Source organism: Capsicum annuum, chromosome 3 (assembly GCF_002878395.1).
Source record: "Capsicum annuum cultivar UCD-10X-F1 chromosome 3, UCD10Xv1.1, whole genome shotgun sequence".
Lineage (NCBI taxonomy): Eukaryota > Viridiplantae > Streptophyta > Magnoliopsida > Solanales > Solanaceae > Capsicum > Capsicum annuum.
The window spans coordinates 264,868,819-264,879,398 of NC_061113.1; the positions used below are offsets into that span (position 1 = coordinate 264,868,819).

General features: G+C 32.2%; 1 long non-coding RNA gene across 1 annotated transcript; it reads right to left on the reverse strand.

The window, feature by feature from the left end:
• Positions 1–6,517: 6,517 nt before the first annotated feature.
• Positions 6,518–8,398, reverse strand: LOC107865881. Its single transcript, XR_001672725.2, has 4 exons — positions 8,320–8,398; positions 8,114–8,246; positions 6,862–6,985; positions 6,518–6,623 (listed from the first exon to the last, which is right to left on the reverse strand). It is a non-coding gene; the product is annotated as an uncharacterized LOC107865881 (long non-coding RNA).
• Between the last annotated feature and the right edge of the window lie 2,182 nt (positions 8,399–10,580).

Below are 10,580 nucleotides of genomic sequence, written 5' to 3' on the forward strand. Positions count from 1 at the left end.
AAGGTCACACGTGGCCTCAAGCTAACCCTCTAAGCCTGTCATCACTTTCAGAACTCTCTACGACACGAATCATCATAAATTAGGGAAGAATAATCATGACATGAACATACTGAGATACGAAGTAATACGGTTCTGTACAAACAAAATACTGAAATCTCTGTACATACTGGCACACTAGTCTGACAAAGCCTCTACTACATAGGACTGAGGAGCCATTGGGACAGATCCCCAACTGGCTCGTACTAAACTGAAAGTAAACAACCATCTATTAACAAGACAAAATCAGAGACACAGGTCCTCGAACCATGAGGACTCACCAACCACAGAAATGTAGATGAAGGTACTCAAAGATCACTGTCGTTGCTGAGACTGAACACCTGAACCTATATCATAAGGAAATATAGAATACAAAAGAGTATGGGAGTCAGTACTTGGGAATGTACTGAGTATGTGGGGGTGGATGCAACATTTTAAATAATATCATAAATGTATAAGAAAATCATGCATGCTGACAATAATAACTCTCTTCGCTTGAATTATCTAAAACATCATTTCCGTAAGTCATCGGTAATAACATATGCTTCATAAATCTCATAAATCATTTAACTCAACTCAAACTATTTGACTCATGACTTAGAGTGACTCGGTATGTCATGGTACTTAGATCATTATGAACGTGAGAGTTTCTTATAACCGACATAACTACACCATGTGAGCCGCATGAAGTCCAACGTTTTGCCCTCCTAAGGAGAGAACCCCACATTGGCGGGGGTGTCGTACTCTTGCCAGGGAGTACAACCTCGATCTCGTTATCACAATTTCATACTCGGCCTCTGGCCCACAATTATCAACATCAATCCTATGGTGGCACGTAGTTTTGGGGAAATACCACATTTCCCGTTCGGTGCTAAATACTCCTTCCAGACTCAGCTCAGAACGCATTAGGAAATCCACCTTAATCAATATCAACTCATGGGTCTATTGTAAAGACCAAAACATAAATATATATATCTCATCTGTAAAATCATAACCATCTTGTGGATTCCTAACTCGATTCATCTTAACACAATCTTTCTCAACATCAAGTACATTTGCTTTTCGAATCATTTTCAAATATCAAAAGCTTCAAGGAAACATCATAGGACTCATTCTTGACTTTCAATCTCAAATATCGATATATATTCAATAGTCAAATTTCTCATGGAAAGGCATAACTCATGGCACTTGTCTTAAATCGCTTAGAAATCATCAATACATAATGACAATATACAACTCATGGAATAAATTCTCAATTTAGGAAACATGATGGTGAAATAATCATAAATATCAAATTTATTCAACTCAAATATCATAAATAAAGAAATTTGGGTGTAAACCCACTTGCAAAATCATGTAAATCAATAATAGAAAGTAAATCTTTAGGCACAAGAACGAAAGGAGTGTTCTTGTTCAAGCCCCACATACCTTGGATTATTATTTTGGAGATGTAGAGGATTATAATTTTGGAGATGTAGAAACTTGTTTAGAACTTCTTTCTCACACTTTTAGACCAAGATTCTTGATACCCTTGACTTGGGGAACTTAATTCTCGAACAACTTGGAGAAATCTATGAAAGATCCTTGAATTTCTTGGAAGAGGCTTGAATTTTTGGATTTTGGAAGAAACCCTAATTTCTAGATATTTCTTGAAATAGGAAAGGAGGAAAATGAATGGCTATTCTCTACTAGGATATATATAAGACCATATGGGGCAGAAATAACCAAAATGCCCTTTTGAAAAAGCTGAAATTCGTTGATCGGGGCCTGTGACGGTCGATCTGACAGTCCGTCAAGTCTCTTAACGGTCCACCAAATTGTCCGTCACTCGAGTGCCAAAACTAGAACATTCTGCCTCGACGTGACGGTCCGTCAGGAAACTAATGGACCACCAAGTCGTCCGTCACTCGAGGGCCAGAAACGAGACATTCTGTCTCGACCTGACGGACCCCTTTTTTGACGGTCCACCAACTTGGTCGTCGCACGATTTCCTGAAAAAAGAGTCACTGCCTTGGCTTGACGGGGCACTTGACGGTCCACCAGGGACCTGACGGTCCGCCAGGTCGACCGTCAAACATGGGCGATCCGATACCGTTTAGTAAAACGACCATAACTCTCTCGTCCGATGTCAAATTTTAATGAAATTGGTATCGATGGAAAGCTTATTCAATGCTCTACACGACAGAAAGTAGAAATTAGAGAAATACAACATGGTTTAAACATCAATCACTTTGGAAGTCATACATATCCACTCAAGAGACGGATTTAGGCTTAAGAAACGATCGGGGTATTACACCACCCCAGCCCCTTCCAGCCCTCACACCCCCACCCCAACACTCTTCCAGCCCCTCCCCAATACACATGCATTCACTTTTTATTTTTTATTTTAATTTTTCCTCTCAATTCAATTCTTCTCATTTTTTTAATTAAAATTTAAATTTGAAATATTTTTATTTTTGGGGGATTAAAATTTAAGTTTAAATTGAAAGTGAATAATAGTGAATATTGAAAAAAAAATAGTGAATTTCGCTCAAAAAAATAAACTTTTTGTGAATTTGTTAAAAATATTCAAATTTAAAAATCAAAAATTTGTATGTTTGTATATATGAATTTATAGTTAAAAATTTAAATTAGTTGGAGAAGAATTTTAGTTATTTGGAATGGATTTGATGTTTAATTTGTGAGCAAAAATAAAAACATGATTATTCAATTTTTTCTACAATTTATAAATTTTTCTTATTTAATTAAATTAATTTTAATATTTAATTTGCTATGTAGCATTTTAAAAATGACTTGAAATTTAATGTAATATTTTTTTATTTTTTATTTTTAAAAATAACGTGGCAGATAACGTGGCAGACGTGACAGGCGTGGCAGCTGACATGACAGCTGACGTGGGGGAGAGTGTGTTACACTCACCAAAAAAAGGTTTAAAATGTTGCTTTTTAGTGGATTCAGGGATCGACAAAACCAACATAGTACAGGGGTCCAGAAGATCATTTTACCAAATACTTTTTTATAGCCTAAGATTGCATTGTTCAGATATATTCAACCGTACATGAAATTTAATATGCAAATTCGGTTGATATAATATATTAGTTTTAGGGATAATAACACATAAGAATATTTTATACATGTGTGGCCAAACTTTTGAAATCAATTTATTGTGAAAAATATTCTTTTAAAGAGTACTTTTTGATAAGAATTAGTTTTTATTTTAGTCAAAAAAAAATTAAAAACACTTTTTAAACCATTCGATCAAACTTCTTAAAAGTGTTTTTAAATTCTAAAAATATTTTCACTAGAATAATCATTAAAAAAGTGTTTTAAGAAAAAGCTATTCTTTTAGCTTTTACAAAACAACTTATGTTATTTTTTAAAAGCTTGTCAAATAGGTTATAGTCTCAAATAAATCAAATATAGGTTAAAAGAATTCTGATTTGACTATATATTTTCATTTAAAAACAATGATGTTAAAATAATCTATAAAGTTATTAATTATCATGTGATGAAGAGGCATTTAAAACAGCCTCTTCTGAAAATGCACGTGATGCAATAACTCTAGTTTTAGGGTATAGTTGGTATGATAGAAAATATTTTTTGGAAATAGTTTTCTATTTTTTCTTATTTGGTTGTAATATAACTTTGGAAAAATATTTTTTAAGGAAACTCATTTTTCTCCATTTGAAAGAAAATGACTTTCCTCATGGACTAAGGAAAGTCATTTTCTAGAAAATATTGAAATGTGACTTATGCGAATTTGGAATCAAAATAAACCAAAATATGAATAAAGTGACTAAAATAGGTCATCTATTTAATAAGTTACTAAAATAAGTTAAACGTAATAATTTATTACGTTTTATACCTTTTTCTAACGGTTTGATTGCGAATGTGTACAGCAAAAAATTTTTAGTAAAAAGTAGTAATAATTTATTACGTTTTACAAAACTTTTTTGTAAAACGTAATATTTTATTACGTTTACATGATTTGACATAAAGAAGTGACAAGATAGTACACTGAGTTTTTTTTAAAAAAATTATAAATTAAAACGTTATAACTTTTATAAATTAAAACTTTTTATTATAATTTATAAATTATAACTTTTTATTACGTTTTATACCAGTTTTTTTTAAAAAAAGTTATTACTTCGTTTTGTCAAATCAAGGGCCACCTAACTCACTCTTTTTTACTTTTTCTTTCATAAATCATATTAAGAGGTTACTTTTTAATAAATAAAAAAATAAAAAATATGTAATTATAAATTTATTTTATTAATACGTAATAAAAAATTACATTATTTTCTAAATTTGGTCAGATGAATGTATAATTGTTGATGTCACATGTCATACAAACTGATCGAATGATTAAAAATGTGTAGTTAAATATTATGTTTTAGAAAATATATTATATTTTTAATTGGAGGGCCACACGCTCCTGTAAAATTAAAATTTAGGTAGAAAAAAATATATATTCTATTCAGCAATCAAATATCATAAAATATTTTTTGAAAAATATTTCCACTCAGCAACCAAACATAAGAAAATAAGTAAAACACCAACTTATTTTCTATGAAAATATTTTTTAGGAAAACATTTTCCATGAAAAATATTTTCTATCATACCAAACACACCCTTAGGGGTTATTTGGTAGAGTGTTTTAGAAAATATAATGCATGCATTAGTTCATGTGTATTACTAGTACCTTGTTTGGTACATCTTTTTGTCTATGTATAACTAATGCAAACATTCGTTAAACACTCTATTGTGTATTAAAGTGTGTATTAGCAATACACTCCATTTCCTATGTATTAGTAGTACAAAGACTTTTAACACATGCATTAACTTATTAAATGACCTTAATACCCCTCAATTTCCCTCTCAAAATATTTTACAATTTCTTTTTCCGCCATTTTAATTTTCAACAGTGAATTTTCTCAAAACATTTCATAATTTATTTTTCCACCACTTTAATTTACAATAATGAATAGTTGATTTAAATAATCGTAACATATTTTTGCTTTGCTTCCAGGGTCTTTAAAAAAAATCTTGAGACTATCCGTTAATTTTACATCTTGTATTTTATTTTTGTTTCGACTATATTAATCCGTCAGCGGCGTAACATTTCATGCGCAAAGGCGAAGGTCTTGCAATTAATCCTAAATCTCTATATACTAATTCAACAATACTAATTATATTTAAGATGACAAAAGCACTTTGTTGCAAAAAAAAGTGTACAAAGCCAAAGAAGAGTATTTTTGTAAACAAACACTTCTTTTATAGAAATTATATAAGATATATTATTTCTTATACATCAAACCAAATAATGTATAAGAAATAATACATGCATAATTAATACAAGCATAACTAATATAAGCATTACTAATTCAAGCGTTACTAATACACTATATTTTGCACTTTTCTTATACGCTCTACCTTGGTAGAGTGCATTGAAAAATTAATGCATGCATTAGTTTAATGTGTATTATTAATACCTTGTTTGGTATACTTTTGCACCCTATGTATAACTAATGCTTGCATTAGCTATACACTCTATTGTGTATTGAGGTGTGTAGTACCAATACCTCAAAATTCATGGTATTAGCAATGCAATGGATCCAATACATACATTAACATGATTAAAGACACTATTATCCCTAAAAAAAATTCACATCATTTCCAACATATATATGAAGGATATTTTTGTAATTTTTTTTAGATATTATTTAATGCATGTTATTTTTAATACATCAAACAGAACACTGCATAAGAAAAACACAAGCATAACTAACACAAACATTATTAACACACTATATTTTACATTATTCATATACACCCTACCAAACGACCCCTTAGTGTGTCGGGTTATCCTATATACAACTCGGTGTATGTATAAGAACTAAATGTGAAAGCCCGTGCAAGCACGGGCCCAATGATAAGCGTGAAGTTTAGTCTTTTTGTCATTAAAAAACAGATGTTACAATAACGAAATGTAAATATTTTGTAGTGACATAGCTATTTACATAAAAAAAAAAAAAACTATTAACATCTGTAAAGACATTCAAACTTAGACATGTGCAAAATAATATGTAAATATTTCATATTTCATTATGAGTTGTTTACATACAAAAAATATTCACATATGAAAACGCAAAAACTTTGTTTAGGCAGCAGACTAATTTTGATGGTGTAGACAAGCAAAAATCCTTTGTATATGCTTATACCGTGCGATGGAGTTGGCAGAAGCAACCAAAATGCAATTGTACATGCCACACCACTTGATCGAGCTTGGCTGCGAGTAAGATCATTCTATGTACCTGAATGCATTGAGTAGGTAGATATAACAAAAGCAACTATGAAGATTATATTTACCTGCTGAGATTGAGATGCTACAGGTATATGTTTGAAATAAAATTCAGTTGAATAGAATATTTTGGAGTATTGCAGTGAATGCAGAGTACAGTAAAAAATCGAATTGTGGAAGTGTTGTTACCTTTAATGTTTTTTTGCGGGCGTGGATGGTTCGATTTTCTGCCTTTTACCTGTGTCCCCCAGATCTGCAGGTACGGCTTCAGTGAAGGCGGTGATAGCTAGCATGCCAGATTTTTTATTAGGAAATCTGAAGACTGGCTTTTGTAGCTGGAGCTTAAATAGTTTATGAGCTAGGTGCTCATTTATACGGGTAATAGATAATGGTTGTTGCTAATTGAAAAAGCAGAAAGAGCAGATTAAGTGAACTTTTATGTAATGCAGTATTCTACTTACTGAAAAGAACAAGATTGTAAGACAATAAGTTTTTCGTGTTGTTAGTGGTATGTATGTGTGTACCTGGACAACGACAGTTTCATATATTTGTTCTGCAGTTAGGGACAACATTTTCTCTGCCAGCGTTTCTGAGATTGTTACTGTAATTGTATCACTGGCATCCGTAATATCAACTTGGAAGTAACACCTGTGATTAAAATAACAGTACAGTTAAAATGTGTAGGAAGTTTTTAAAAGAAAAAGATAGAAAGTAACATTTCTAATCTTTCAGCCACGTAGATATACTAAAATAATAAATTTACTTGACTAAGTTAATATCTAAGTAAATAATTAAGGAAACTGTTGGAGATGCAGGGAAATCAAATAGTGAAGATTTTATATAGGATGAAACATTGTTGGAAGTAACAAGAACTTCAATTACAAATTTAGAATATTTTTCAGTCTCTTAATTAGCAAGAAGGCCGTAGGACGTGCAATATTTTTCGATCAATGACAAACAACATCAAACAGTGTCTATTAGTACATGTATGTGACGCACGTCATTTTATAGAAAACATATTTTAAGGAAGTCGCCGATATTGAGCATACCGAATCCAATATATGTTTAAAAAAAGTCAAGCTGCTCTAAGTTAATGAAATTTTCTCATCGTACCACACTGATAGCAGTCAACCTAATCTATTTAGGAAATGATACAGGTCGCAACTACTCCACAGTATAGTGAGCGATCACGCCAAGTTCCACACACAGGCAATACACATTAATCAAATTTCAAAACATCAGTGGAAGGGTAAGTAAACTATAGGAGAATGGGTATAGCTTTTCCTTCCGAATAAAAATTAGAAGGAAGTAAACTATTGTCATGTACATGAGTGCATGCAAACTTTGAAGATGTACAGTGACCATGCTTGCATAAAGTTTTGGACTTATCATTTTAGGGAAACGTATCTCAGTTGTCATCAATAAGAGCTTTTTACAATTATTTCTACAGAAGTGGAGAAAGAGAAGCTGCATAATATAGAGTGTATGTAATGTTATAATTTTAGTAGTAACCTGGGGACTAATTCTTGGTGTAGCTTATAGTTAAAGCAGTAAACCGCTTTTATTATTTTAGGGTGTACAAAGTGATTGCAGTGTGAGCAGGCAAGTAAGTAAAATGATTGGGGATGGTCGGGAAGTGATAATCTGGCTTCCATGGGGAAAGTTTGTAGCTGCAACGTTAATGCAAAACACGATTTGAAATTTCTTTGAAGATATTTGACGTGCATGTTGTTGGATATATAAATCTTTGGTTGTGATTATGTTGAGTAAGCTAACCATAGATAGTAACTCAGGAATGGTGGATATAGACAGTATTTGATCTTTAATGGGTGCAAGATTCAGCGAGGAGGAGGATGACGATGAGCTTCTCAAAGTGTAAGATTGCAACATTTGTTCGTTGTGCTTCACCCTGAAAAAGATTAAGTTAGACAGTAAAAATATTTTTTCACAACGTTATGAAGGTGGAGTAAGCTACTGTATACCAGTTCATCAGTGTAGTAGCCTGGACATACTGAGGATTTGTTAAAATTGTTGATTGATATCTTGTTGCTAATCTTACAGGTGCGTATGTGAAAGGTGGGGAACATTTTTAGGTTAGTATAAAAAAGCACGAAGCAAAAGAAAGAGCTGCAGAGGATGAAGTAATGAACATACCACCAAGTAACTCACCTCTGATCCATGACTATCGCTTCCCGAAAATGCTTAATTTGATCAGTTGTATATTGAATAATGCTGCAATTAGCTACTACAGCTAATAAGTCTAGAGTAATGCAAAATAAGACGTGAACAGTTAAGTTGATTAATAGGGGCAGTAAGTTCATGAGGAAAAGAGGAAAAAATGTAAAGTGAGGGCTTACCAAATTTAACACCCGGACGTTGGTATTCAATAGCTGAGAAAGAAAGTGCATTCAATTTTCGTCAGTGTTAATCGCCTCAACGATTGTATATCTGTCAACCACCCACTCATACGTACAGGCTCGTATTGAATATCCTCGGGGGTCCCTAACTTTTGCACAGGAAACCAAATATGTATCAAAAAGGACAAACAACTTCTCGTACTTAGGAATGTGATCCCCGTAGAGTACTATAGAAACCTGTTGCTCCTGTAGTTACGTAAAAGAGAACCTATTTTAGATGTGCAAATACAGACTATATAAACCTTATGCCAGGAGAAGGTGCACATGTAACAGAAACACGTGACAGTGTACATTAATGAACGAAGTAATAATGAAATATTTGCAGCGAAAGCTAAGGTGCGGAGCTTGCCGGTAGTGGTGGTTTGCTGATTGCAAAGTGTTCAGTTAAGGAGGGGAATTAGCTGTACAAGAAAACAGTAAAGATAACATTTACTTTACTATCATATTGTACAACTATTTCAACAAAATTTCAGGAGTTGACGACAACATCCATGTTAGGATCGATTAGCAATTCACACTCACTAAATCTATGGAGAAGATAAAAAAAACTAGAGAGAATTCTTGAGGAGAGAAAGAGAGAGAGGTAATTTCGTGGTAACACTCGTGGGTAACCTCCATGGCTGACGGGCTATTTATATTAATGACTTGGAGTATGTACAATTACACAGAGAATGAAAATAAAAGGTACAACTTAAAATATTAAAGCGCGTAAACATTAATATATAACAGTGCGTCATATATTAATCAGGCTCCATAACCTAACAAGCCATACTCATACCCATGCTTATAACAAACTCCAAACTGAAAATATGCACTTGTTAAAGTGGAATCAAACCAACAAATAAACATCTTGTTATGTCACCTTTTAAACTCTTTCCTAACTATCAATTGAAAATCTTAAAGGATTGTTTGGTTATACAAAGATATGCGATTATAGTCCGAGGTAGAACGCGGAAGTAGTTTATTCCACAGTTAGTATAACTTTTTATTTCGATTGTTTATACCACAATTATAGTTCACTGTACAAGAAAACAGTAGAGATAACATTTACTTTGTTATCCTACTGTACATCCATTTTAATAAAATGTCGGGAGTTAAAGAGCGACACCCATACGCATAAACATACTTATAACAAAATCCAAATTGAAAATATGTAGCTGTTAAACTGGAATCAGATCAGGGAATTAAACATCTTGTTATGCCACCTTTTAAAGTCCTTATTAACTATCAATTGAAAAATCTTAAAGGATTGTTTAATTATATAAGGATAAACGATTATAGTCCGAGGTAGAATCTGGAACGTAGAGGTTGTTTCAGATAGACTGTCAGCTCAATAAAAAACACATCAAAGTGGAAATAAATACTTATGTTCATGTTTTTTAAATGCAAAGCGTGGATAATTAGGTCAAAGTTAGTATTGCAAGAAGTGTGGCAATCTTTTAAGATGCCTTTGTATGATCTCTATCGGTTTTCCTCTGTTAAACGGAAAAAAATCAATCTTTTTTTATCTGTTGAGAATGTTTTTTGTGAAAGATTATCTAATATTATATCATTTTCAGTTTTTGTTCAAATACAATCAATGACATATTGGACTTTTTAATGTATTTACTATACTTGTTTGCCATTACCCAACCAACAGAATGGACAATATATTCGCTGCATATTTTCAAAACTAATTGTTCTCATATAGTTATTGACACAAGAAAGAAACATTCAACAAATTAGTTAAATTTTTTACACAAAATCTCTTCTTCTTTTTTTTTTTTTTTTCATTTTTCTCTAGTGGATAAAGCAGGGTAATCTCCTTAGCTCCCCAGAAATCAAAA